At 35.5% G+C, this 14,110-nt stretch overlaps 1 long non-coding RNA gene across 1 annotated transcript; it reads left to right on the top strand.

The window, feature by feature from the left end:
• The first annotated feature begins 11,059 nt into the window (after positions 1 to 11,059).
• Positions 11,060 to 12,052, top strand: LOC119262219. Its single transcript, XR_005129489.1, has 3 exons — positions 11,060 to 11,073; positions 11,588 to 11,670; positions 11,900 to 12,052. It is a non-coding gene; the product is annotated as an uncharacterized LOC119262219 (long non-coding RNA).
• The last annotated feature ends 2,058 nt before the right edge of the window (positions 12,053 to 14,110 follow it).

Raw genomic sequence — 14,110 nt, forward strand, 5'->3', positions numbered from 1 at the left:
TGAAGCATGATTGTAGAACAAAAGAGTTCTTGTGTAATCTTTAATCAGTATTCATTCACAGTCATTTTTTTATCAATGCAAATTAGAACAGTGGACAAAATGTCAAGATTTACAATTGCAGGCTAGTGCACAAGGAATAGGATCACAGGGTTAAATAATGTCAGTGTACTAACAGAGAATAATTTAAACCTACAGTACCATAAGTTGAATGCAAATGAAGAAGAAGTGAAAAGATGCAAGCACTCGTGGATGTAGTAGTGAAACAAAGTTGGGGGGGGGGGGGGGGGGGGCGGTTTGTTTTCTGACTCTCCGCTGCGTTTTATAGATTTTTCTTTAAGGAAAAGCTTTTCTTTAGCGGCTCAACCGCAGTGTTTCAGTTCAGTTTTACTGCGGAACGGCTGGAGAAGCAGTTCAGCCGGACTGTGGGGCACTGGGGCACAGCGGCAGACTGAGAGCTGGGGGAGCCGCGGTTGCTAACACTTGTCTTGGGCCGGGCTTCGTGTGTTGGTCGAACACGTACGGCGTCCTGAACTTCATGTCTTATTTTTATAAGTTTTATTATAGTTTATTATCTTAGTTTTATTCCTTTCTTTTATTTATTAAAGGATATGTGTCAGGTTGGGGGTTTTTTATCTTTGAGATTAGGGCATCTGATTTATTTGAGACTTGATTTGGAATTATTTCTTTTCTTTATTTAATTTCATTCTTATAACCGAGGGATAAACTCAGAGAGATAAATAAATCGCTCCTCATTTATTTTCCCTAAATCACGGCTGTTTCTTCTAAATTCCGCCCTTTACACATGATTTAATAAGGTAATTGTTTATGGAGGCACCGTTTTAATATTCATACAGTGTTAGCTTGTTTAGCCAAACCGTACCTGAAATTTTCAGTGGCTGGTATTTTGGAGATGTACGCCCCTAAATTTATATTGGGCGCCTTTAGGGAGGTGTTACAAGTATAACATTAATATTTATGTGAGCTGCGTTTTTATGTTTTTATTTTAAAATGAAAAGTGAAAATGTATTATGCAAAATTGCAAATTCTATATTTGGGTTTAAGTTTCTCACTCATATATGCAAATTTGTGCAGGAATCAAAAAAATCGAATTGAATACTGCCATTTGTCATGTGGTACACTGGTATTGAAACTGTACTTAGATATTACGCTGCTTTGTAAGATTCTTCATTTAAATAAAAATGCACTACTATGTCTATAAGCTTAATGTGATTAAGCAACACTGTGTCAAAGTAATTATTATTAAAATGTAATCATATACATTGACATTGCATTTCTTAAAGAGAAAACCAAGCTAGAAATATGGCAAAGTTGTAAACTTGCTGTGCAGATTTCTATTACAAGACACACGCGTCTGTTTTTTCTGTTTATTTCTATAAAGAAAATTATTGTCTGTGTTAATTGAGCATAAAACGTATTGCACTGTTGTACTTCATCTGTTATGTAAGAAGCCACCATGTTTCAAAGAAAGAGAAAAAACAGCAGTTTTCAAAAATTGGACTTCAAAAATTATATGAAGATGCAAAGAAAACAAACACGCAAGGCCTGGTAGATCCTCAAGTGTCATCGGATAACCAGTAAACAAAAAAAGGCCAAAATTAAGCTCCACTCTTGCTTCAAATCTGAAAAAAATCCACAGATGCTTCTGTCCGTCCTTCCACTGTGAGAAGACAACTCAGCAATGTGGGTCTGAAAGGATGTGTAGCTGTCAAGAAGCTAACTGAGAAAAGCAGACATCAAAACCAAAAAACTGTGTTTGCAGAACAATGGACTGACCACCCCAGAGTCCAGGCCTCAACATCACTAAACGTGTTTGGGATAACTTGGATTGTGAGAAGCAGAAAATACAACCAACCTCGAAAACTAAACTTTGAAAGTGTGGAAAAATATTCCTGCAGATTTCCTTGAAAAAGTAAAAACATCCTATAAAGGAATGAAAGTATTATGAAGCTTGGACACACTAAATAATGAAAAGTTATATTATATTTAGCTGTTGAGGCTTCTGTGTAATTTTCTGTTCAATGTATGCTTTTTTGCTTTTTTCTGACACTGAAAAATGAATAATTTATACTTGCTGGCTAATTTGACCCGTCGCTTTAAATAATTTAAGATATGACAAAAAATGTAACGTGGCCGAGCACAAAATATCAAAGTGTTATTTGTTTAACAGGAGCCAAGGCACTGGACATTAGAGGGAACCTGAAGCTGTTAGCTGTAGCTAGCTGTATGTTTTCTGGGATATTTATTTATGTAGGTCCTAATGACAATTATCTGCAGCAGTCAGAAATCACTAAAATCAACTTTAAACAGGTGTGTAAATTAGCCCAGACTATGTCCGATGCCACCGCCACCCTATCTGAAAAAAGCAGTTAATGATGATGAATAAATGTCCGATGCCATAATGTGCTCTGGCCCCATCCCAGTTCAGCGTGGTGATGAAATCAACTGCACATTATGGTTGGTAAACTGCTGGTTATCCAAGTGGTGCTCAGAAAACAATGTAAGCTTTATAGATAATTGGTCTACCTTTGAGGGCAGGCCTGGTCTTTTGAGTCGGGACGGTATCCGCCCCTTGCGGGAGGGTCCTGCTCTCATTAGACAGCCATCAGTGTAGGACAGCCAGTCACTGACAAACTTCTATATTTAATCTATATACTCTCTATATATATAATTCTATATTTGCATTCCCACTTAATAAAACTATTAACATCTGATGCAAATGTTTGTGTGTGGTGGAATAAAAACATTTTGCAAGTTGAGTCATTCATTGCAAATGTGAGCGTTGGTCTAAGAACGTTGTTTGGCTATATTGTTGAAAACTTGTGAGCAACCTCAATAATAGTTAAATGTTAACCTTTTCATTACAGATGTTCAGCTAATTTGAAACTCTTGTTCCTCTCTGATGTTTGAGTGTTGGTTTCTCTGGAGTTTGGCGTTTGCCTCTGATTTGGAGATCAAGAATCGATTTACTTCTGCTAACTCTCTCTACCTCTACCTGGCTGTGTGTAATGGTTTATTTGGATTATCAAAAATAACTAAGCATGTACATATTAGCCACCTGTGCCTCTTGTTATTACATTATAGAGTACACTGTGTTTTCCATGTTAGGTTTACTGGGTTCTCAGTCAATAGACTCAGATCTACCCCCTAGAACATCTGAGGCTGTTTTGGCAAGAATGTGCTCCAATAAAATCTTCAAATTATGGTGTACAAATGATAAATAATGCATTCTAAACTTGGTCTTATTCCCTTGTTTTAGATGGAGCACAACATCTACAGCACATTGGCTTCAAAGTTTCACCAGTGTTCCAATTTACATTGATAAAAGAACTACTATGAATGAGCTTCCTAACAAGGAATACTGATGAAGTGTCTGTTTCTACAATCTGATCATTCAAATGTCAGACCTAACTGTAGTGCTCTTCAGTTTGATATTCATATTGGACTTCTCCTTGTGTGCAGTTATTGAAGTCTTTGACCACAAGAGTCCAACACTGAAACATTAAACCCCCACTCATGGTTTCTGTCTCTGGAGAAATAAAGCACATCTCAACATTAACTAAGGATCACGAATGTCTCAATTCTTTCCCATAAACACCCTTTAGAAGAAAAGAGGAGCTTAAAACAGCTGTGTAGATTTTCTTCTTATTGCTTGCAGTCACTTGTGATGGACTGGTGACCTGTTAAGGATGTTTCCTGCCTTCGGCCTAAAGACACGTGGGATAGGCTCCGAAACCCAACATTTCTGAATTCCAGAGTTTCAAAAACATTGCTAGTTTCAATCCGAGGAACAGAGATACGAAATAATAGATTACCTTGTTTTGATTTATAAAGAGTCAATTACCAAAGCTAAAAGTATGCAAAATAACAACGTATAGATTTAATTCATTTTATTTGTGATTATGAACAGCAAGATGACACTCATCACCTTATATGAATTTCAAATACAGGACATTACAGCTGTGTATGAAATTTGAAGAAGCAGATCACAGTACAAGAAACTAAGTAATGTTTTCAATCAATACAAATTTTTGATCATTCTGATTTGATTCAAATGAAGTAGAAGTATTCCCTTTTAAATGTGCTATGAATAGTGTATTTTCAGCCTGACAAAAATGGTTCAAGCAATTTTTTGTTGTCGTCCAGCTTGATATCTATGTAAGTGATGTAAAATTAGTAAACAGAACAGAAGCCCCTTTAAGCCCCCCCAAAGACGAGCCAGAGGTGGGAGCGAGACTCTACGTTGCAAGCAACAAGTAAGTCTTTATTTTGCAATTTTTCTTTAGTTTTACTGTTGAACTTGTTTGTTCAGAGACTTGTGCGCTTTTAAAAAGAGACTACCAGATCACGAACAGGAGCAGACGGAACTGCAATCTGAATAGCAAACACTGTGGCTGAAATTGCAATCTGAATGATAAGATTGTAGAAGCAAACGCACTTCACTTATAGTCATTCTACTGTGTGTACTCACTTCTAGGAATTTACGCATAGTCTTAACTTTATCGATGCAAACTAGAACAGCGGTTAAACTCCCATAACAAGGTGTTATAGCTTCATTGCTCCATTTCAAATGAGGGGAAGGTCACTTACTTTAATTGTTATTTGTACAGTCTATTGTGGAAAGAAAAAAAGATCATTTTTGTGGTCCATAAAATATAAAAAGTAAGTTGCTGCAAGTGTGTAGAGCAAAACATTTGAAACTAATTTTGTGCACTACACAAAATATAAATATAATCTAGTAAAAAAAAATGTTTTCACATTCCATTAAGACAGAAACACAGGCACAAACCTCAACTTTATCAACCTACTCATCCAAACAAATTGCAATCACCTTGGAAACTTCTGCTAGGGCCTTCTTGTATTGACAACACAATAACTATATTAGTGGTTCCCAACCTTAATCCTTGAGGACCTCCAGCCCTGCACATTTTTGTGTTTTCCTGCCAAACCACACCCACTTCAACTGAGGAAGGGCTTGTTAACTAGTGAACGAGTTGGATCAGGGGTGTTGGGAGCAGGGCAAACACCGAAACATGTTGGACAGGGGGTCCTCCAGGACCCAGGTCGGGAACCACTTAACTACAGGATATTATAAGTTGCATAGATAAAAACAAATATAACAAAAGCATCAAGAATACAACACATTAGTACAAATGGTCCTTTTTATATAAAAAATCCTCATTCATACCATTAGAAAACAAAGGCCACAAATTCAGGAGGCTTCCCTCTGTAATAATTCTTTATCCTCTTCTGCCCCTCTTCTATTCAACAAAGCCCTCTCAAAGTCCAGGAAACGTAGATCTTAAAGACAATGTGTAGCTGATTCAAAATGATGAAAAACAGGGGACATATCATCTTGTCTGTGGATCACACTCATATGTTCAATCATTCTGGCCTGCAGAGCTCGTCTAGTATTACAACCTATCATGCAAATTTTAAAAAATCTTTTTATGAGTGTGTATTTCAGATCAGCGGTGACTATTTGTGGCTGAATGTCCCATCAGTCATTACCAAAACACCCATGATCAGGCAGTAAATATAAGACTACTAACACAGAACACAGAACATATTATACTGTTAAAGTAAAGTAAATGAGGTACAGGCTCAAAATGTGCACAACATAAAAAATCTGACATGATGAATTTGAAAAGGAAATGAAAGAAATAAATATAAATTTTCCAGGATGCAAATTCATGATTGATTGATAAGCATGGCTGGATTAACTATATAGGCTACATAGACTCCAGCCTAGGGCCTCACAAGCACACAGGGCCTCAAATCAACAGGTTAAAGTTTGAGTGCTAACTTTTTGATTAATTATTTCACCTGTATTTTTGTCATTTTTTTTTCAAGATAAAGAGGTAGGGATGGAATGGGAGCACTTTAAATATCAAATATGTTTGTTTAGTATTGCTTAGTCTTTAGTATTAAGCAATATTTTTAGTATAGAGGGTCACCAATTCTCATGCTTTTGGGTCTTCTCTCAAGCTCTCCTGTAAATAGCCGACCAAGACGTGCTCAGAACCAGCATATTTTTATTCTTTCCATATGCTGACATCTGATTGGATCATACTTTAGCCTAATAAGATGATATTGGCATAATTTCCTGCAGGTCTATGTTTTTAATATCACTAGCGTGGGCAGACTGAGTGGTGCAGAGTGAAAGCGGAATACTTGGAGTGGTGAATGGCTTTAGAAAGCTGGAGTTTTTGGGTTTCTCTTTAGCTCCAAGATACTGCTCCATCTCACAAGATGATGCAAAATGTATCCCAACCTAAGGTCAAGGTCATCATCTGCCACCAATGCTCCAACAAATTACTCTCCTTTTATAACAAATGTGTGCCTCATTATATCAAAGACTTTACTTGATTATTTGCAAGTGGCAATGAATGTTTATTATGATCTGATTGAGCAAAAAGCTTTTCAGGCCACTCCCAATCTGTCTCTGGTGGTTTAAAACAAGCTTCATAAGTGCTGCTGGAAGATAACTACTTGTTAATGATTATGAAGTGCTTTAAGAAGCATAACAAATGGATTTGAAATATGTAGAATTGAGAATATTGAGAAAAATACCCCCATCATAGGGGAATGATTACCCTGCCTGGAAGAGCACACACATGTTCAGTCATCTCCATTATTAATGGAACCTTTGGTAAAGATGGGTAAAAATGTAAATCTCACAATCTAAAACATTAAAAATGCAAGAAAGTAGCTACCCATGTAAAATGCCTATGCTCACTGTTAGAGCAGTAATTACCAAGTTTTAAACAACAAAAACTGTTGTGAATCTGCCTGGAAGAGAATGTATCTTTGTTTTACCCCCACGCATTTAAGAAGGGTAATTAGAGAAGCAAAGATTTCTCCAAAGATCATGGAGGAAGATGGTAGCATTATGAGGTCACCAAGTCTCAAAACTACAATGAGACACCACCATGCCAACAAACGATTTGAAGGCCTGCCAGAAGAAAGCCTTTCCTTTCTTTTAACTAAAACATAAGCACTTGGAATTTGCTAGAAGCCACTGGAACTTTGAGTGGAACCTATTTTTATGGTCATATGAGACAGATATAACCACATAAACAAGCTTCTGATATGACCACAGCAGTCCCCTGACCAAATCCCTTTGGATATTTGTGGGGTGAGCTGAAGGAGAGTCCAAAAGAGAGGACCTAGGAGGATCTCATCAAGCATTATATGATACGACTCCATACTGTTATGCTGGTAGTGGGTGGTTGCACTAAATGGAGTAGACTGAATCTAATCTGAGCAAACACTGAGAAGTACTACAGCTGTAGCTAAAATTTGAATGATCAGATTGTAGAACCTAACCCACTTCATTCAAATCCATTCACAGGAATTCATTCATAGTCATCTTGGGATGTGCAAACCTGTCAACAAAGCAAAAGGTGGTTGCTTTGAAGAATCTACAGTATAAACCATATTCTGGATTGTTTAACACTTTTTTGTTTACTACATTATTCCATATGTGTTCCTTCATAGTTTTGATGTCTTCAATATTAATCTACAATGTAGAAAATAATAAAAAACAAATAAAAGAAACATTGAACGAGAAGCGTCTAGACTTTTGACTGGTGCTGTATATGACAAGAGATTTACACATAATGGTTTATGCTAGAACTGCATTTGCAAATTTACAAATGACAGAATGCTTTCAAGCATATGGCAATGATTGCTTTTGTTAGTCATTTAGTGTACGTGAGGCCGTGGATGAGATTTTTTTCCTGCCGTAGTTGCATCTTCTAGAATATGCACTGGTGTGCCACTGTGATCAGAGCAAATCATGTGTAGATATATATATATTAATAGATCATCTGTGCCCCAATTCTGGCTTCACATCCAGTAGGAATAAAAATTAGCTAACAAATTTGGTGCTTATAAAGGTGCCCAAATAGAAGTTGTCTATTTTAAAAAATAGCTAAATAGAAAATGTAGTGAATAGAAAGTACAGATTTTTTGTGTGTGTGTTTTAAATATAGTGAGGAAAAGTAAAAAGTAGTGAGTGACATAGACTTACGTAAAGTACAGATACTTAAAAAAATACAGTATGAGTACTTTGTTACATCCCATCCCTGGAGATAACATCTTTTAACATCTTTAACATCTATTTCATTGTAAAGCGACCTTGGTTTTGTGAAAGGCGCAATATTGGTCTAACACATTATTATTATTATTATTATTATTATTATTATTATATTTTTTTTAAAAGTGTTTTTGCCTGACAGTTCCTATATACAGAAAAAAAAGAGAAAACAGACCCAGAGACAACTTGATGTGAAAAAGTTATACACTAGACTATAAAGTTATATATTAGATACATCCAAGGCATGAAATGTAGGGGTTCCTGGGGGTCCGAGATCCTCTACTTAACCTCTCAGTACTCCTGAATGTCTCTGGGGTCCCTGAAAATAAACATATTATGATGTTAAGTTGTCCATTAGGGAAAACAGACACTCAATTTAACTACACCCAGGCATGATGACTGCCAGACCTCTTCAATCTAAACATCACTTAAATAGAACCTGGCTGGCAATGTGAAACAGGCTGAAAGAGCTCAATAAGCAGCATATGGAGAAACAGCAAAGTATACTAAAGTATACTATACTTCAATGTTTAACCCTCTATTGCATGAATTATTACTTAAACATGATAAAAATGTTTAACATGTTTTTTAAATTCAAAGTTACTTAAATAATGGAAACATTTGAAAAAAAAATTTAAAGTGGTGTGTTTGGTAAATTGTTGTCATATGGCAACAATGCGTAATCCATCCATCCATCCATCCATTTTCCAAGCCGCTTCTCCGTCAGGGTCGCGGGGGGGTGCTGGAGCCTATCCCAGCAGTCTTCGGGCGAGAGGCACGATACACCTTGGACAGGTCGCCAGTCAATGCGTAATCGTACCATAAAATCTGAAAAAAAACAAGTTTTGTAAAATTACTGCTTTTTACTAAAATTGAGAAAGTAATTGTTGCCATATGGCAACACCATGCAATAGAGGGTTAAAAGCCAATCGCATAAACATATATTAGATTATGCCATACAGTATATGCACAGTGTATGTGTTTTAATTGTTTAATACGTCCCTTATATATATATATATATATATATAGGTTACTATTCAGTTACTGAACAGCTACAGTTATTATGTTCATCCTGACACATCCATCTCTCTTTTTTCCATGAATTTCCATAAGAGAAAAAGGCGTGTTGGTAAGAAATTTATTGTTATAGAAGTATATTCATATTAAAGTCCCTGTTTTATCATTGTTGAGCTTGATGAATAGTTTTATATAAAAACAAATGTTAAGAAATTATCTACTGCACAAAAATGCAATGGGTTTTCTTGACAAAAAAAGAAGTGTTGTCAAACTCAGCATCTTAATATACTTGAACAATCCAGCAACTCTGTTTGAATAAGTACTGTATATGTTTAGCTTGTAAGTTTATTAAAGGTATTGAACTGTATTCATTTTGCGGCATAAACTGTGTTGCTGTCTGTTGTTTCGTATAACAAAGTTCAAAAGAACTACTTTGTTAAAATGAATTGAACTTATCGTTACTATGTTTCTGAAAGGCAAACTGATGCTATCACTGACTAATATGAATGGCAAACTTTAGTCAACACAGCTGCGTATGAAATTTGCATACGATGGAAATGGTTACTTTATTAATCCAAATGTTTCCAAGTTCTGTCTCTTCTTATATCTGTTTTATTTGTGGTAAAATTTGTGACCTGCATATGGCCTTAACCACCTTCACAAGGTTTAATGTATGCAGCAGTCTTAATTTATTGCCAGCCTTAAAAAGAATAAGCAAAAAAAGTTGTGCTCTTCATCAAACTGTTTTTATACTGAAAATATGATCAACATGTAAACTTTGAGAGACAAAAAGTGCATTAAAAAAAATCAATATAAAGAGGTCAACATTTTTTCCTGTTGAACTGTTGCAAAAGTTGGTTGCATCACAGGGTCCTTTCCAAACAATTGTTTGGAAGACTCACCAGAAGAATGCTTCTGCTGTTATCAAATACAAACATATACGCACCTCTAAGTTCAGTAGAAATAGTATTTAAATTAGTTCCAGGTTCTGTGGTATAAGGTCAGAAAGTAGACAATCTTAAAACAAGCCAACAGAAGGGAGATTTTCACAGAAAGTTTTTCAAGGTCATGCAGAAATGAGCTTGATCCTTACTGAGACAAATGGTGATGGATCTGTGATGTGAGGCTGTTTTTATTCCAGGCTGGGAATCTTGTTAGAATACATGACTTAAAGGACTCTAAGAAACAGCAGGTTACTTCAAATCAGACTCTGGCTGCCTCTACCAGGGGGCTTATTATGGGATCATCCTGTAGAACAATGATACGAATGAAACCTGCCCTTTTTTTCACTGCCCACATAAAAACACCACACTGACTACAGAAATATTTGCAGTTTCTCTCTCACCTAATATAACCCATACTGAAAACCTGTGCACAGAGCTGAAGAGGGCAGTTCACAAGTGAAGACCTAAGACTGAATGATCTGGAGGCATTTTGAATGAAAAAATGACCTCAGATGTCGCTATGCGTGTTATCCCACCTTTTCTGGTATTATAAGAGAAGAAAAGGAGTGCCAATAATTGTGACATGTTTTTTTCAGATAGAGATTAACATTTTTACCTAGTTAAAAAAGTCACTAAAGCTGTTCAGCAAGAAAAAACTTTCAAGACTTTTTTTCATCTCCTTCACCAAGAGCGCCAGCAATTCTGGAAGGAAGTGCAAATGAAAATTCTTGAAAATAAAATGGCTTTTATTTCCAAAACTGCTTATTTGAAAACTAAGGCCTGTGTTTTGAGCTGAAAGTGAGGATAAGTAGTACAGATGCATTAACCTCATATACAGTAAAGTGTGTGTATACTTCACAAAGACCTACGTGTTCATCCAGGTTAGGATTAGAGTTTGCCTGAGGCTTCTGATTGGCTGACTGCTGATGAAAGTGGTCAATAAATGGACAAGACAGGGAGAGGTCCTTTCACTCCAGATCGGCGAGAGGAAAGGTGAGTGTTTCCTTCTGTTTTCTTACATCTGCATTTAGCTAACTATAGATTGTACATCTTTCTTTTGTTCTGGGCTCTTTAGATTTTTTAGAGGTTGAGGTTGGAAATTTTGTTCTGAGGCAACTTTGTAAAATTTACTGAAAACCCCAAGCAATAATCATGTGTTTATTTACTGTAAGAATTTATTTTCCCTTTTTTATCTTCTTACAATAAACACGTAAGAACAACAAGTTTTAAATAACAAAAAGGACCTCAGTGGAAAATACAATGTACATTGTTTTATGCTTCCTTTTACAAACTTAAAGCTAATCATGTGGAGCAGCTTCATCACCACTACATAAATCTTCATAAGCTCCTAACTAGAGCTGTTCAGCAATAATCAACTGACAAAAATGGTATATCTAATGTTATGACCCGATATTATTATGTTTATAAGTAGTGAATCTGATGATTTCACTGTGGTTTAGTATTACTGCACTACACAGATGTGTATTATTTTCTATTTCTTGGACAGGTCAGCACTGCTACTGCACTCATTTGCTCCACTGATTCAACCTTGTGAATCTTTCAACTGGACATTTTCTGCACTCACATTAAGTAAGACTCAATATGTGCTTATTATTATTTCTTTTTGCTCACAAGAAAACTAAGTACTACTCAGAATCCACTACTAATCTTTGTTCTTTTCATGAAATGAGTTTGAAGGATAAAAAGTGAGCCGTGCTGATGTTCTGTATTTCGAGCCACTAGTAACTCACATTTGCAATGTGAAGTTCATTATGAGAGCAACTGCTGACACAACGCCTGCCTGTGTTTGTTTCCACAGACATCGTGTTGGAGATGCATCTGTCCACTCTTATCCTGCTGCTAGTTCTGTTTGCTGCACTGCCCACTGATGGTCAAAACGAAGCAACCTTCATTAGAAAACATATAAAGCTTGACATGACTCCAGCAAACTGTGACAAGGAAATGGAAGAAATAAATAAGGAAATGGAAAAAAAAAATAAAAATTTCAAAGGATGCAAAAAAATGAATACTTTCATAAAAGATACGATTGAAAATGTCAGGAAGGTCTGCACCGAAGGTTTTGGCAAAAACTTGGAAACAAATTTTTTTCAAAGCAACCAGGCCTTTACAAAAGTTGAGTGTGTTACAACCGACACAAAAAAACCTTGTAAATATAATGGAAAAGAAGTAAAAGCACCCATTCATGTGGCGTGCGATCAGAATAACCGCCCAGTGCATTATGGACCCCCAAAACGTAAAGGTTAATTAAAGGTAAAGGTGTGATGGAAACTGATATCATTAATATCATCTTTAAATGATTCAGTTATGAACCGCTGGAGCACGAATTCATGTTTTATTTTCCCTTTTTTGGTCATTCTTTTCAAGCATCTCTGACATACTTGTATTAAATTAGAGAACTGCATACTGTAATGATTACATTCATTCTTGTTCACAGAATGCAGATCATTCAATAAAGTCTAAAGCTATCATGATTAAGAAAGACTGCTTTCTTTTGTGTTCTACTTGTTCTTGTTCAATCATAAAAACACCAAAAACAACACATTCAGCATCCAGAATTCTTACCATATTACTGTTACAATATATGTTACTATTAATTGTAATATATTAATACATGCACAATACATACTGCTGAGGACTAACACCTGAGATTACATATAGCACCTTTCTCTGGAGGAACTACATTAAATTTCTCTCCAAACACATAATTGAGGACAAATGAATGACAGTCAGGTTGAATATGACATGAATTTGACAGGCCAGAAGATCTAATTTTGTTGATTTACTAATGTGAAAATATGTTAACCTTTGCACATATATATATGTCCAGGTTGATTTGTGTTGTTTTATTAAGATTAATTAAAACCATTTATTCTGATTTACAGATTCCATTTCAATATAAGCCAAATAAATTGCTATGAAATGTTTCAATTTTGTTCATCAACAATTCAACTTTATGTTAAAGTCTTTGTACACTGACTTGACTCAGTTTGATTAAATTGGAATGTTTGGCATAAAGTACAACGCCATTTCCACAAAAGTTGGGTCGTTGATCAGAATTAGACCTCTACACTGTCAGAAGAAAGGTTTTTGTTGTTGTTGTTTGTTCTTGTTTATCAAGCTACAAACAACATAAATGTGCTTTCAAAGGCACAACAGTGGTTTTAAGGTCTGAAATAATAAATTATTATAGAATAGAACAATAAAATAAATAGCCTGGAGTTGAAGTCAATACGATTTAAAAAGAAATACATCTCATCGCTGTCCAATGAAAACCATGTATGTCTATTTTTTTATGATTTTTTTCCTTTTCTGCATTATTTGAGCTCAGCAGTCGTCCTTTCCATTGTGAGTAAACTTGATGAATGGACTAATGAAATAGCTGAAAAAAAACTCTTTCCATTGACATATTAAAAGTAAAGAAGGTTTTTGTCCTCTTACCATTTTGGAGATACTTTGTTTTTAATTACATGTATAATTCTAATGGAATATGTTCCCTAATTAAATTCCTAATGAATTCAGGACTTTTGCTTAAAAATCAAGAGGAAAAGGAGTGAAATGACTCCACCTTAGTGAACTTGTTTGTTTAGAAACTTGAGTTCTTTAATAACGGTAACAAACCCAGAAGGCAGACTGAATCTAATCTAATAAGTTGTCATCTGACTCTGTACATAACTGTTACTTTTCCCTTGAACTGTGGCTTTTCCTTGTGTTGTATATGGTTCTTTATAGAACCTTTTTGAAAATGGTGATGTTACAATAGAGGAAGCCTTTTTGGTGCTATATAAAACGATGTTCAAAAAGGTTATGTATAGAACCAGATACCACCCATTCTCCATCAATCTATATAGAACCATTTAAACATGCAAATGGTTCTTTGAGTGTCCATGGTTCTATATATAATCATTATCTTTACTACAGAACCCATGAAAAACCTTTTTTAAGAGCGTTGAATTCATTTATGAAACTAAGGCATGCGTGCCATTCCTGGCATCATTACAAACAGCAAAGG

The sequence above is a fragment of the Pygocentrus nattereri genome, chromosome 23 (assembly GCF_015220715.1).
Source record: "Pygocentrus nattereri isolate fPygNat1 chromosome 23, fPygNat1.pri, whole genome shotgun sequence".
Lineage (NCBI taxonomy): Eukaryota > Metazoa > Chordata > Actinopteri > Characiformes > Serrasalmidae > Pygocentrus > Pygocentrus nattereri.